The sequence below is a fragment of the Chiloscyllium plagiosum genome, unplaced genomic scaffold, assembly GCF_037043375.1.
Source record: "Chiloscyllium plagiosum isolate Xiang-an unplaced genomic scaffold, Cpla_swu_hap1 HiC_scaffold_27, whole genome shotgun sequence".
Taxonomy (NCBI): domain Eukaryota; kingdom Metazoa; phylum Chordata; class Chondrichthyes; order Orectolobiformes; family Hemiscylliidae; genus Chiloscyllium; species Chiloscyllium plagiosum.
In genome coordinates, this window is record NW_028270165.1 from 54,521,625 (window position 1) to 54,533,244 (window position 11,620).

General features: G+C 46.1%; 1 non-coding gene across 1 annotated transcript; it reads right to left on the reverse strand.

Annotated features, from left to right (window-relative positions):
- Positions 1-954: 954 nt before the first annotated feature.
- trnae-uuc (transfer RNA glutamic acid (anticodon UUC)) lies at positions 955-1,026 on the reverse strand. Its single transcript has one exon. It is a non-coding gene; the product is annotated as a tRNA-Glu (tRNA).
- Between the last annotated feature and the right edge of the window lie 10,594 nt (positions 1,027-11,620).

The following is an 11,620-nucleotide window of genomic DNA, read 5'->3' on the forward strand; positions in this document are numbered from 1 at the left end:
AGATATTTGGTTTGTGTGTGTTGTTTTCCGGTAGATTCTCGTTTGAAGTTCCCCATTGACTGTCCGCTCTACTGTGACATCTAAGAATGGCACTTTGTTGTTGTTCTCCTCCTCTTCAAACCAGGAGCTCCCCTCAGGCCCATAGTCTCACTACTTGGAACACCAATATACAGACTAATCAAAGGCCTCCACTGAAGACTAAAACACCAAGTCGAAGATTCACGCCACTCCATTTACTCCATCCAAGAATTCCTGACCACTAAGATAGAAAAGGATGTAATAATGATGTCCTTTGACATAACAGCTCTGTTCACATTCATTAACATCAACGTGGCCAAAGAAAGCTGAAGACACTACTCGAAGAACCAAAGACACAAACACAGCACCAACTTCATCAGCAAAGATAGCACTATCCAGCCCATGGAACTGTGCCTTACCTCCCACTTAATATTCAGTAACAAGCCCCACAAACAAATCAACGAAACACCCATGAAACCACCAGTATCTGGATTCCCAGCAGAAGCAATAATGCAGAGACTCGAACAAACAGCCCTTCCAACGAACCAACCCAAACTTTGGGTCCGCTACAGCGATGACACTTTTGTCATCAAAAAATGAAACAAATGAGAGGAAACCGACAACACCATCAACAATCTCCTGACGGGCATAAAATTCACAAAAGAGGAGAACAACAACAAAGTGCCATTTCTAGATGTCACAGTAAAGCGAACAGACAATGGTAAATTCAAAACAGGATCTACAGGAAAATATCGCACACGAACCAAGTACTGAACGACAGAAGTAATCATCCCTATACATACAAACAAATATGTATCAGGACACTATTTCATCGAGCCACGACACACTGCAGCACCCAGGAACTATGAAGATCAATAAGTAACTGTACAGCCTATTTAAGAAGAACGGGTGGCAAATCGACACGCCGAAGATTGCTTCCCTGACCGGGAATCGAACCCGGGCCGCAGCGGTGAAAGCGCCGAATCCTAACCACTAGACTACCAGGGAGACGCAGATGTGCTTCCGTAGCTCTACTGAAAATTGCTTCGCTGCCCCGGAATCGAACCGGGGTTCCGGTTGTAAGAAGACTTTCACATGTACATCCACCAATGTAATTATTTGTACCCATTGCCCCCGATGCGATCTCCACAATATTGGGGAGACTGGAGAGTCAAGTCACATCTCCGGGACACCCGCACCAATCAACCCCATCGCTCGAAGGCCCAACATTTCAAACCACCCTCCCACTCTGCCGAGGACATGCAGGTCTGGGCCTCCTTCACCGCCGCTCCCTCCCCACCCGACGCCTGGAGGAAGAACACTTCATCTTCCGCCTCGGAACACTTCAACCCCAGGGCATCAATGTGGACTTCAGCAGTTTCCTCATTTCCCCACCTTACCTCAGTTCCAAACTTCCAGCTCAGCACTGACCTCATGACCTGTCCTACTTGCCAATCTCCCTTCCCACCTGTCCGCGAAACCCTCCTCTCTGACCTGTCACCTCAATCCCCACCACCATTCAGCTATTTTACTCTTTGCTACCTTCGGCCCAGCACACCCCCCACCCCCAATTTATCTCTCCACCCTGGAGGCGTCCTGCCTCTATTCCTGATGAAGGGCTTTTGCCCGAAACGTCGATTTTCCTGCTCCTCGGAAGCTGTCTGACCTGCTGTGCTTTTCCAGCTCCATTCTGATCTAAACTCTGGCTTCCAGCATCTCGAGTCCTCACTTTTGCCGACCCAATAAACCCAGTCTGCCGATTTCTCATCAACAAATTGACACAAGCAGACACAACGTGTGCAGAAACCCTAGCCACATAACCTTATATTAAATGCATCTTATAAATGATGTCCAGATAACTCAAACCTCTCAGCATCATGGTGGCCCACAAACCTACGAACACACTTGAACACTTGAACATATGAATACCCAGTACAAACAACCAGCTAACGAATGTTATTTACAAAATACCATACAAGGAAATATATACATGAACTCTGCCGCACAGTTCTCTGTGGCAAGAAATGCTTGGATGAGATAAGGAAGATTTTTTCAACCAACACGAACCGACACTGACTGGGCAGCCATTTAAAATCACACCTGTCAGCCCAGGATGGAAGATCCGAAGGGATGAACAGTTTTCTTATTTTCGGAAGATTCACAAATATGAGACTGTGTTTTGGTGTTTGTTCCCTTTCCACTCCCAGGAGTCTCAGTAGTTGGGCTGGTGAGTTGGGGAAAGTGAAATGTGCCCGTGAGCAGCGTGTGGGGCTCTTTCAGCTTCCCCTCCTCTGACAGCGCTGTGACGTGAGTCTGATGTTCTCAGGGACACTTACTGACGCGAGACAGTGAAAAGAGTCTCATTCCTGCAGATCGGGAATTGAAACCTTATGCCGGCTTCAGGACAATGAGAAAGATTAATGGGGGTGTGTGAAGAAGCTGTGAGCTGCATTTCAAACAGGTAGCTGGAGTCAGATGCGTCATCCATTGCGCCCCGGCCCTGTGTGTACCTGACGCCGCCATGCTGCAGAATTCTGACGTTCACACGGACATGCGCAGCAATGGGAACATTCACAAGGTGAACACCCAAAGATAATCACCGTCACTGCTTCCCTTCCATCGTCAAAACTTTGTGAAACAGTATCTTTCACTGGCAAATAAAACACATTCATCCTCAGGTGCCTGCTTCATTTCGATCACGACTTCACGCCCCTCACTGTTCTAGTCTCATTTCCAAACACTTGGCTCATAGCCTCAAAAGCAGCTCTGTGGGTTTCTGCTTGTTCCACCCTGACAGGCAGTGCGTAGTAGGTTCGCGACCAGTCCCAATGTGATTGAAATGTTTCAAACCCTTCACTGATTTGCATCTTTAAAAAGCCGTGGAGCAATCTCACTTCCTTTTTAACGACAGTTCTCAACTTTAGTCGGCAGGGCTTCACACCTGCATGGGGAAACCGCAATGGATTTCATGTCCATCGCATTCACCATTCGACCCACCAATACAGAACCACACTGACAGCTTCATTTCCCAGGTCTCTGCCTGTGGAGCTGAGAAAGAGTGAATCATTGCAGAGTTTGTTTGAATCCAATCACTTCACAGGTTTCGAAAGGGTTAAATATCTGCAAATGGCGAGTCTGGGTGTTTCATCCCGAAAGATGAAATGGACGTTCAGTTAAAAACAAAACTAGAAATTGCAGGAGTAACTCAGCAGGCCAGGCAGCATCTATGGAAAGACAATTAGAGACGACATTTCAGAACTCGTGTTTTTCTCAACCAGATACAGCCAAACCTCCTGAGTTTCTCCATAGTTTCACTTTCTGTCACGGACTCTCAGCATCCGCAGTCCTTTCCGTTAGAAATTCAATCAATTCAGAAACCCCTCTGTGCTTCCTCAGTGGAGAGGATTTCCGTTTGGGAAACATTTTCCTGACACCGTTAAAAACGCGCACCTTCGCAGCCAAGAAAGGGGAAGGAGTGCGAACAGCAAACGCTCCGTCTTTGGGTGGTCTCGAACCAGCCACCTTTCATTTAAAAGCCGAACGCACTGACCAATTGCGCCACAGAAACAGGCCCCGGCGGCTCTTGCACCGTCTGGTTGAAGAAGCTACTATTCAATTCATAAATCAACCTGCCCCGCCCAGAATTACCATTGTCTTCTATCAGTTTTACTTTTCCATAATATATCCTGGGACATTCATTGTGGAGACATGGGGACAGTCTGATCCCACTATCTGCAGGCACATCCATGTCACGAGGAACTAGCCCTTCTACACCAGGGCCATCGCCCTGCGAGCCTTTTAGTGTATTGCCTATTCCCGAATTTTCTCATTGGTCCCGAGCCGAGAAGGGGTTTGAATTCCTGATGTGCAGAGAATTCTTTCAATGTCTCAGATCAGTTCCTGTCCAGAGAATCTCCCGGCCTCTTAAACAAGGGGACGTGTCTAGACTGTCACTGCTCAGTCGAACACTTCATCCTTCGTTCTCCTCGAATTCCACTTCCCAAAGAGTTTCCAAAGATGCACAAAGCTGGAGACTGGGATTTCTGTTTTACTTCCTGAACATTTTTCCACCTGCTCACTGACAATATTTTGCCCAAAACTCTTCCGCATTGTAACACTTGCATCATGTCCAGGGATGAGGAATTTGAACTTTGTGGAGACATTTCCCAAGTTTGGGAATGTTCTCTTTGGAGCAAAGAAGGTTAACTGGAGATTCCCAGGGGCTGTTGGCAATGATGGAGCAGAAGTGGTGGAAATGGGCAGATTAATGATCAGAAGAGCCTATTGCCACTGACTAGGGTCTGTTACCAGAGGACAGGGATTGAAGGTCTTTAATGGAAAGCAGCATTTGTATAGAACAAAACAGCGAATACTGCAGGAAGCCAACGGTCGAGCAGCATCTGTGGAAAGGTAAACAGAGCCGACGTTTTGAGTGTGCTACGGTTTTTGTTCAGAACTCAGTGTTTTGCCTCTTCCCGAAGTTGGTCCAGGTCTGTGTCTCAATTGGCAAACACATGGCAAGTGCAGTGCCGCAATGTGAAGTTATAGCCTTTGCTGTTTTAAAAAAAAGCAGTGCATTGTTTAAATGGTGATATATTGGAATGTGGAGAAAGTCAGGACGAGAGGTGAAAGTCGAACAATGTGGCACTGGAAAAGCACAACAGGTCAGGCAGCATCTGAGGAGCAGGACAGTGAACGTTTCGGGCACAAGCCCTTCATCAGAAATGATGTATGGATGTACAAAGGGGTCTCAGAGTCCCTCCACACCAGTCAATGCCAGTTGTCGGGCAGATGCAGCCGGCAATGAGCAAGGCAAGTGGTATATTACGAAGAGGAAATGAGTTCAGAAGTGGGGTCATTGAACATATTCAAGGCTAAGTTCATCTGAGTTTTGAACAACAAAGAAGTGGATGGTTATGGGGAGAGGAAAGGAAATGGTTTTAAGACCAGGACAGGTCAGTCACAGAGTCTGACAGCACTGAACAGACCCTTCATCCAACTAGTCCATGCTGAGTATGTTCTCAAACGAAACTCGTCCCACCTACCAGTGTTTGGCCCATAAACCTTCGAACCTTTCGTATTCATGTACTTATCCAAATGTCTTTTAAACGTTGTAACTGTACATGTATCAAATCATGAGGGGCATGGATAGGATAAATAGACGAAGTTTTTTCCTTGAGCTGGGGGAATCCAGAACGAGACGGCATGGGTTTAGGGTTAGAGGGTAAAGATATAAAAGAGATCTAAGGGGCAACTTTTTCATGCAGAGGATGGTACGTTTATTGAATGAACTGCCAGAAGAAGTGGTGAAGGCTAGTAAGATTGCAACATTTAAAAGGCATTTGGTTAGGAATATGAATAGGAAGGGTTTGGAGGGATATGGGGCCGTGTGTTGTCAGGTGGGACTAGATTGGGTTGGGATAGTTGGTCGGCATGTGCAAGTTGCACCAAACAGTCTGTTTCTGTGCTGTGCACCTCTATGACTCTATGATTTCCTCTGGACATTCATTCTGCAATCAGACCGCTCTCTTAAAAAAAATCCTTGTCCTGTCTTTATAAAATCTTTTTTTACTCACCTCAAAATAATTTCTCCCTGATCTTTAAACCCCCAGCTGTTCACCTCATCCGTATCCCTCGTGATTTTATAATCCTCTATCAGGTCATCTCTCAATCTCCTATGTTCCAGTGAGAAAAGTTCCAGCCTATCCACCCTACATGTAGGTGTATTCATATCCAGTTATGAAGTGTTTAATGCTGGTGCAGGCTGGAAAGATCAAGTGGTCTACTACTGCTCCCAATTTATCCTGGCTGTTACGTTTCTCAGCCCCATTCTCCCATTTTCTCCTCGCAACTCTCAATCCTTGATACTCTATCTCAGTGTTAAACATACTCAGTGACCTGGCCTCCACAGCTTTCTGTGACAGTGAATTCCATAGATTCACCACTCTCTGGCTGAAGAACTTTCTCCTAATCTCCATTCTCCCTTAATGCTGACGCTATGCCCATGGGTATTAGTCTCTCCTCCTAATGAAAGCATCTTCCCAATGTCCACTCTGTCCAGGCTGTACAATATTATGTACGTTTCACTTCGATCCCCCTTGAGTGTGGGCCTGTTAATCACCATGAACCAAACCCTTCAGGGTGAGGACAGCCGGGATTAGATTCAACAAAGTGAGAATGGAGGGAGAGGGTGTAGGATGGAGATTTTCAGCTTTTAGGGAATAAGAGAGGAAAGAAAGTTTGATATAAATTATACATGATCAGATGATTCGATGGGCCAAGGAGTGGCGGATGGAGTTTAATTTAGACAAATATGAGCTGTTGCATATTGATGAGGCAAATCAGGGCAGGACCTATGTGGTGAATGGTAAATTCCTGGGGAGTGTTGGTGAACAAAGAAACCTTGGAAAGCAGGTTCATAGTTCTTTGAAAGTGGAATTGCAAGTAGATAGGATAGCAAAGAAGGCGTTTGGTACGCTCTCTTTTATTGGTCAGAACACTGAGTATAGGAGTTTGGAGGTAATGTTGTGGCTGCACAGGACATTGGAAAGGCCACTTTTGGAATACCGTACTCAGTTCTGGTTTCCCTGCTGTCGGAAAGGTGTTGTGAAACTTGAAAGGGTTCGGAAAAGATTCAGGAGGTTGTTGCCAGAGTTAGAGGGTTTGAGCTACAGGGAGAGACTGAATAGGCTGGGGCTGTATTCCCTGGAGCGTCTGTGACCATTCGACGTTTATAAGGGGAATGTATAGGGTGAATAACGGAGATATTTTCCCCAGGATATGGGAGTCTTGAAGTAGAGAGTATAAGTTTGAGGTGAGGGGGGAAGACTTTAAAGGGACCTGAGGGGCAGCATTTTCATGCAGAGGGTGATGTATGTATGACACGAGCTGCCAGAGGAAATGGTGGAGGCTGGTACAATTACAATATTTAAAGGCATCTAGATGGGTATATGAATAGGAAGCGTTTCTAGAGGGTTATGGGCCAAATGCTGGCAAATGGGACGAGATTAATCTTGGATATCTTGTTGGCACGGACGAGTTGGACGAAGGGTCTTTTTCCGTGCTGCATGACTCTAATGATCTTTGGCGAAAGCAGAAGTGTCGTTGTGAAGAGTGGACTTTCAGAAGCAGTTTTCAAAGATGTTTTGCCCTTACGAGGAGCAGAAATCTTCCGTTTGTGAGATAGCAGCTGGGTGAGTGAGCACATCCAGGATTTTGTTAGAAAGTGGGAATTTATTGCACTGTGGGGATGAAGTGTTTTAAGTTTTCCCGACAGTAAGTACAGTGTGCTGCGCGGTGAGCCTAGTGAAGGGTTAGGTACGTTTTTGTTTTAAACTGCTCATTTCTGTCAGGCTCCAACATTGTAGTTCCAATGCTGTCAATCACTAGAAATGATTAAGCATTGAGATAACACACATACAAGAGGGCCGGGTGGGATTTGTCTTTCCGTTTGTGGAATCTGGGACATTCTGGGTGCTGTGATCTGGGACAAACATAGCTGCAGTATATCATTGAATCCCTACGGTGTGGAAGCAGGCCATTCAGGCCATCAAGCCCACACTGAGCCCTCCAAAAACATAACACCCAGACACACCTCCCAACCACTCCACCATCACCACCCCATCAGGTATTTTCTGCTGGTGGGTGAGACTAGGCTGCAAGATTAGTGGGGAGTAGATTTCGGACAGAGATGAGGAGGAGCTGCTTGTACCAGAGGGCGGTGAATCGACGGAATTCTGTGCTCAAGGAAGCAGTAGAGGCAGCTTCATTAAGACACTGTTGGATAGGTTTTTGCGTAGTAGGGGAAGTAAGGGTAGTTGGGGTAATGCAAGTAGGAGGAGCTGAGATGATTGATAGATCAGCCATGAATTTAATGAATGGCGGAGCAGGGTCGAAGGGTCAAATAGCCTACTTCATTTATTACTTTGAAACTATAACCCTGCGTTTCCCCTGGCTAACCCACCTAACCTGCACATCCCTGGACACTTGGCAATTTAGCATGGCCAATCCAAATCAAGGCCAGTGAGAAATGTAGTGATGTGGAAACCAAACACCAGAGAATGATAGAAAGGGACAAGGAGAATAAATGTACTAGCAATCAAAACTGGATTCTAACCATCACAAAAAATAAAACTAAAAGCTCAGTATGTGAATGTGTGCTGCATTGTAACAAAAGCGAATCAATAGACTGCACCAGTTGAAGAGAATAATTATGATCTGAGACTCCTTACAGAGATATGGCTTCAGAATGTCAAGGATTGGATCCGGAATATCGAGGGGATACGTGGCATTCAAATCGAGTGGGAAGCTCAGTAAAGGTAGAGGGTGGGCACTGCTAATCAAAGCACTGATAACATGGTAGTCTGGTGTCAGCTCGGATTACAGGTCCTGATTTCTCTGTCCTCTGATCTCCCTGTTCCCACATAGCTAGATGTTGTCTGTTCTCAGCTCTGCTTGATTTCTGCTGAAGCTTTGACCCCCTTTTACATCTTCTGGAGCAATGTAATATTCTGAGCCTCCTGGAAATGACACCTTAGCTATACACCTCCTGATTGTACAAACCTGTATATGGTTATCTCTCAATATGCTAGGCTCCGTTGGAAAAATATCCCAGCTTCTTCTTAACTCAAACCCTCCATTACCAGCAACATTCTGGTAAAGTCTGGAATATGGAATTGTATCAAATCACATCAATGTACTGTCTGAAACAATCTGGCTGTGTTCTTGCCTGAGATATTGAGAGTCCCTGGTGTAAGTAATTACGAATGCAATAATTTTGGTCCCAGAATTGGACAATCATTTTGCAACAAAGGGGTCTACTCTGATAAGGAGATAGTTGTCATTTCTAGAGTTAGTGAACAGTTTGTAGATTAGGGAGATGAAGTTCCAGAAACTTGGGAAGGGCAAGAAATGACTGCGATAAATAAGACAAAGAACTGTGGATGCTGGAAATCTGAAACAAAAACTGAGAACACTGGAAAACCTCAGCAGGACTGGAAGCATCTGTGCAGAGGAAGCAGTGTGAACGTTTCGAGTCCAACAACTCCTCTTCAGGATTCTGAAATAGTTTGTGAGAACCCCTTAAGTCATTTGCCCAGCTTTAAGACCATAATACACAGGAGCAGGATGAGGCCATTTGGCCCATCGAGTCTGCTCCACCAGTCGATCATGGCTGATATGTTTCTCCATCTCATTCTGCTGCCCTCTCCTCATAACCCTTGACCCCTTACTAATCAAGAACCTATCTCTGTCTTAAATGCCCTCAATGACTCGGCATCCTCAACCCTTCTCCGAGTGGAAACATCATCTCCACATCCACATTATCCAGTCTAGAGTAGCACAGCGCTGCCTGACTCACTCTGATCTCCAGCATTTGTTGTTTTCAGGAAGAATTCCAGCATCTACAACAATGCGCTTCTAAATTTTGTACCCAGTTGGTTAGCTCTCCCTGATTCCCGTGAGATTTAACCTTACTCAACAATCCACTGTGTGGTACAATTAACAAAGTTCCCACTCCCCACCTATTTTGTACGCATAGGTAGCACGATGGATCAGTGGTGGGCACTGCTGCTTCACAGCACCAAGCACCCGCGTTCGATTCCAACTTTGGGGCGACTGTCTGTGATGAGTTCGCACGTTCTCCCTGGCGTGTCTGCGTGGGTTTCCTCCGGGTGCTCTGGTTTTCTCCCAAAATGTAAAAATGTTCTGGTGAACTGGCCGAACTAAACGAGCCCACAGTGTGCAGGTCAGGAGTAAATGTAGAATAATGGAATAGGGCAATTCGTCTGGGTGGGTTACACTTTGGACAGGCGGTGTGGACCTGTTGGGCTGAATGGCGTGTTTCCACATTGTAGGAATTCTACGTGGCATTCCCCCATTTCCAGAGTCTCAGAACTCTTGGCTTTTCCCATGGACGTTTTGGGGGAGGGAAACAATGTCTTACACGGGAAGAAGTTTCGGTGAGTGTGAAGCTAAAAGTAAACGCAGTGCATTACTTTAACTGTTTACCCCGGTATACTCAGGTGTGACCTTACAGACGTTTATAGAATCATGAGAGGCATGGGTAGGGTAAATAGACAAGGTCATTCCCTGGGATGGTAGAAGTCCAGAACAGGAGGGGAGTATTTTTGGGGTGAGGGAGGCAAGTGTAAGGAATGATCTGCCGGAGGAAGTAGTGGATGGAGGTCCAATTGTAACATTTAAAAGGCATCTGCATGGGTGTATGAATAGGAAGAGTTCAGAGGGATATGGGCCAAGTGCTGGTAATAGAGACGAGATTAATTTAGTCTATCTGGTCGCCACGGATGAGTTGGACCGAAGGACCTGTTTTTGTGCTGTGTATCTCTATGACTCTGGGTTGCCCGTAATGTTTGCCATGCCTGTATGTTCAGTTTCTGTCTGGTGTCGGCGCCAATGCCTTGATATCTCATTTCCTCCACCTCCTCACTTCCACCTCCCCAGATGTTAACCATTTCGTGTCTGGTTGTTTCTCAAGAAGCTGCATTGAAAGTTCATCCTGAATTGACACTTTTGATTTTGCTTCCCAAAAGCAGACTTATTCACTCCTACATATCGTGAAAGATAGTAACTTTCAGGTGGGGGTATCCAAAATTCAGAGGTGTCTGTCTTGATGTTTTCACTTTTCGGTCTCTGTAAGATCCTGAATCAGTACCATCGGGAGAATTAGCTTGAGCGGAGTGGGAATAGAGGGGTGAGATGGGGTGGGATGGTGCTTTCAATTTTGTGGAAAAAGAAAAGAATGTTCTGCGGAAAGTAGAATTGCTTGTTTGGAATTTCTAACCTGGACTGACAGTGATGATTTTTGTAATCTCTTTTTACAGATTATTTGAAGATCTGAAGACGGAAGTTTCAGAATCAATAGCTGAAGGGCTTTGCCTGATACATTGACTCTGCTGCTCCTCAGATGCTGCCTAATCTGCTGTGCTTTTCCAGCATTGCACTTTGACTCTGACTCTCCAGCATTTGCAGTCCTCAATTTCACGTCAATGTCTGACAGTCACTGAATGCATCGGGACTATAACAAGTTTCGACTATGATTCTGTGAGAAGGAACCAAGCGTTTTGGTTCCTGTTTCAGTACGTTTTCAGCATCAGTGAGACTGGAAGAGCGACCCTATTGTTGCAGCACTCTGATTGTGGAGCTAGTAAATGTTATAGAGACTGGGAAGAGGAATTCACGGCATGGAGGTGCTGTACACGCGTTTGTGTGCAGTTGCAGTTTCGGTCATGGAGAAGCCCAAGGAATCCCGTCCCGTGGAGAAACCGTAGAAGTGTGGCGACTGTGGGAAAGGCTTCCGTTTCCCATCTGACCTGGAGACTCATGGGTGCAGTCACACCGGAGAGAGGCCGTTCTCCTGCTCTGAGTGCAGAAAGGGCTTCAACAATTCCTCCCGCCTGCTGAGGCATCAGCGGGTCCACATTAGGGACAGAACCTTCAGCTGCCCTGAGTGCGGGAAGACCTTCAGCAATTCCTCTGTATTGCAGAGGTACCAGCGGGTCTACACGGGCGATAGGCCTTTTCCCTGCCCCGAGTGCGGAAAGGGCTTCAGCAATTCCTCCCGCCTGCTGAGGCACCAGCGGGT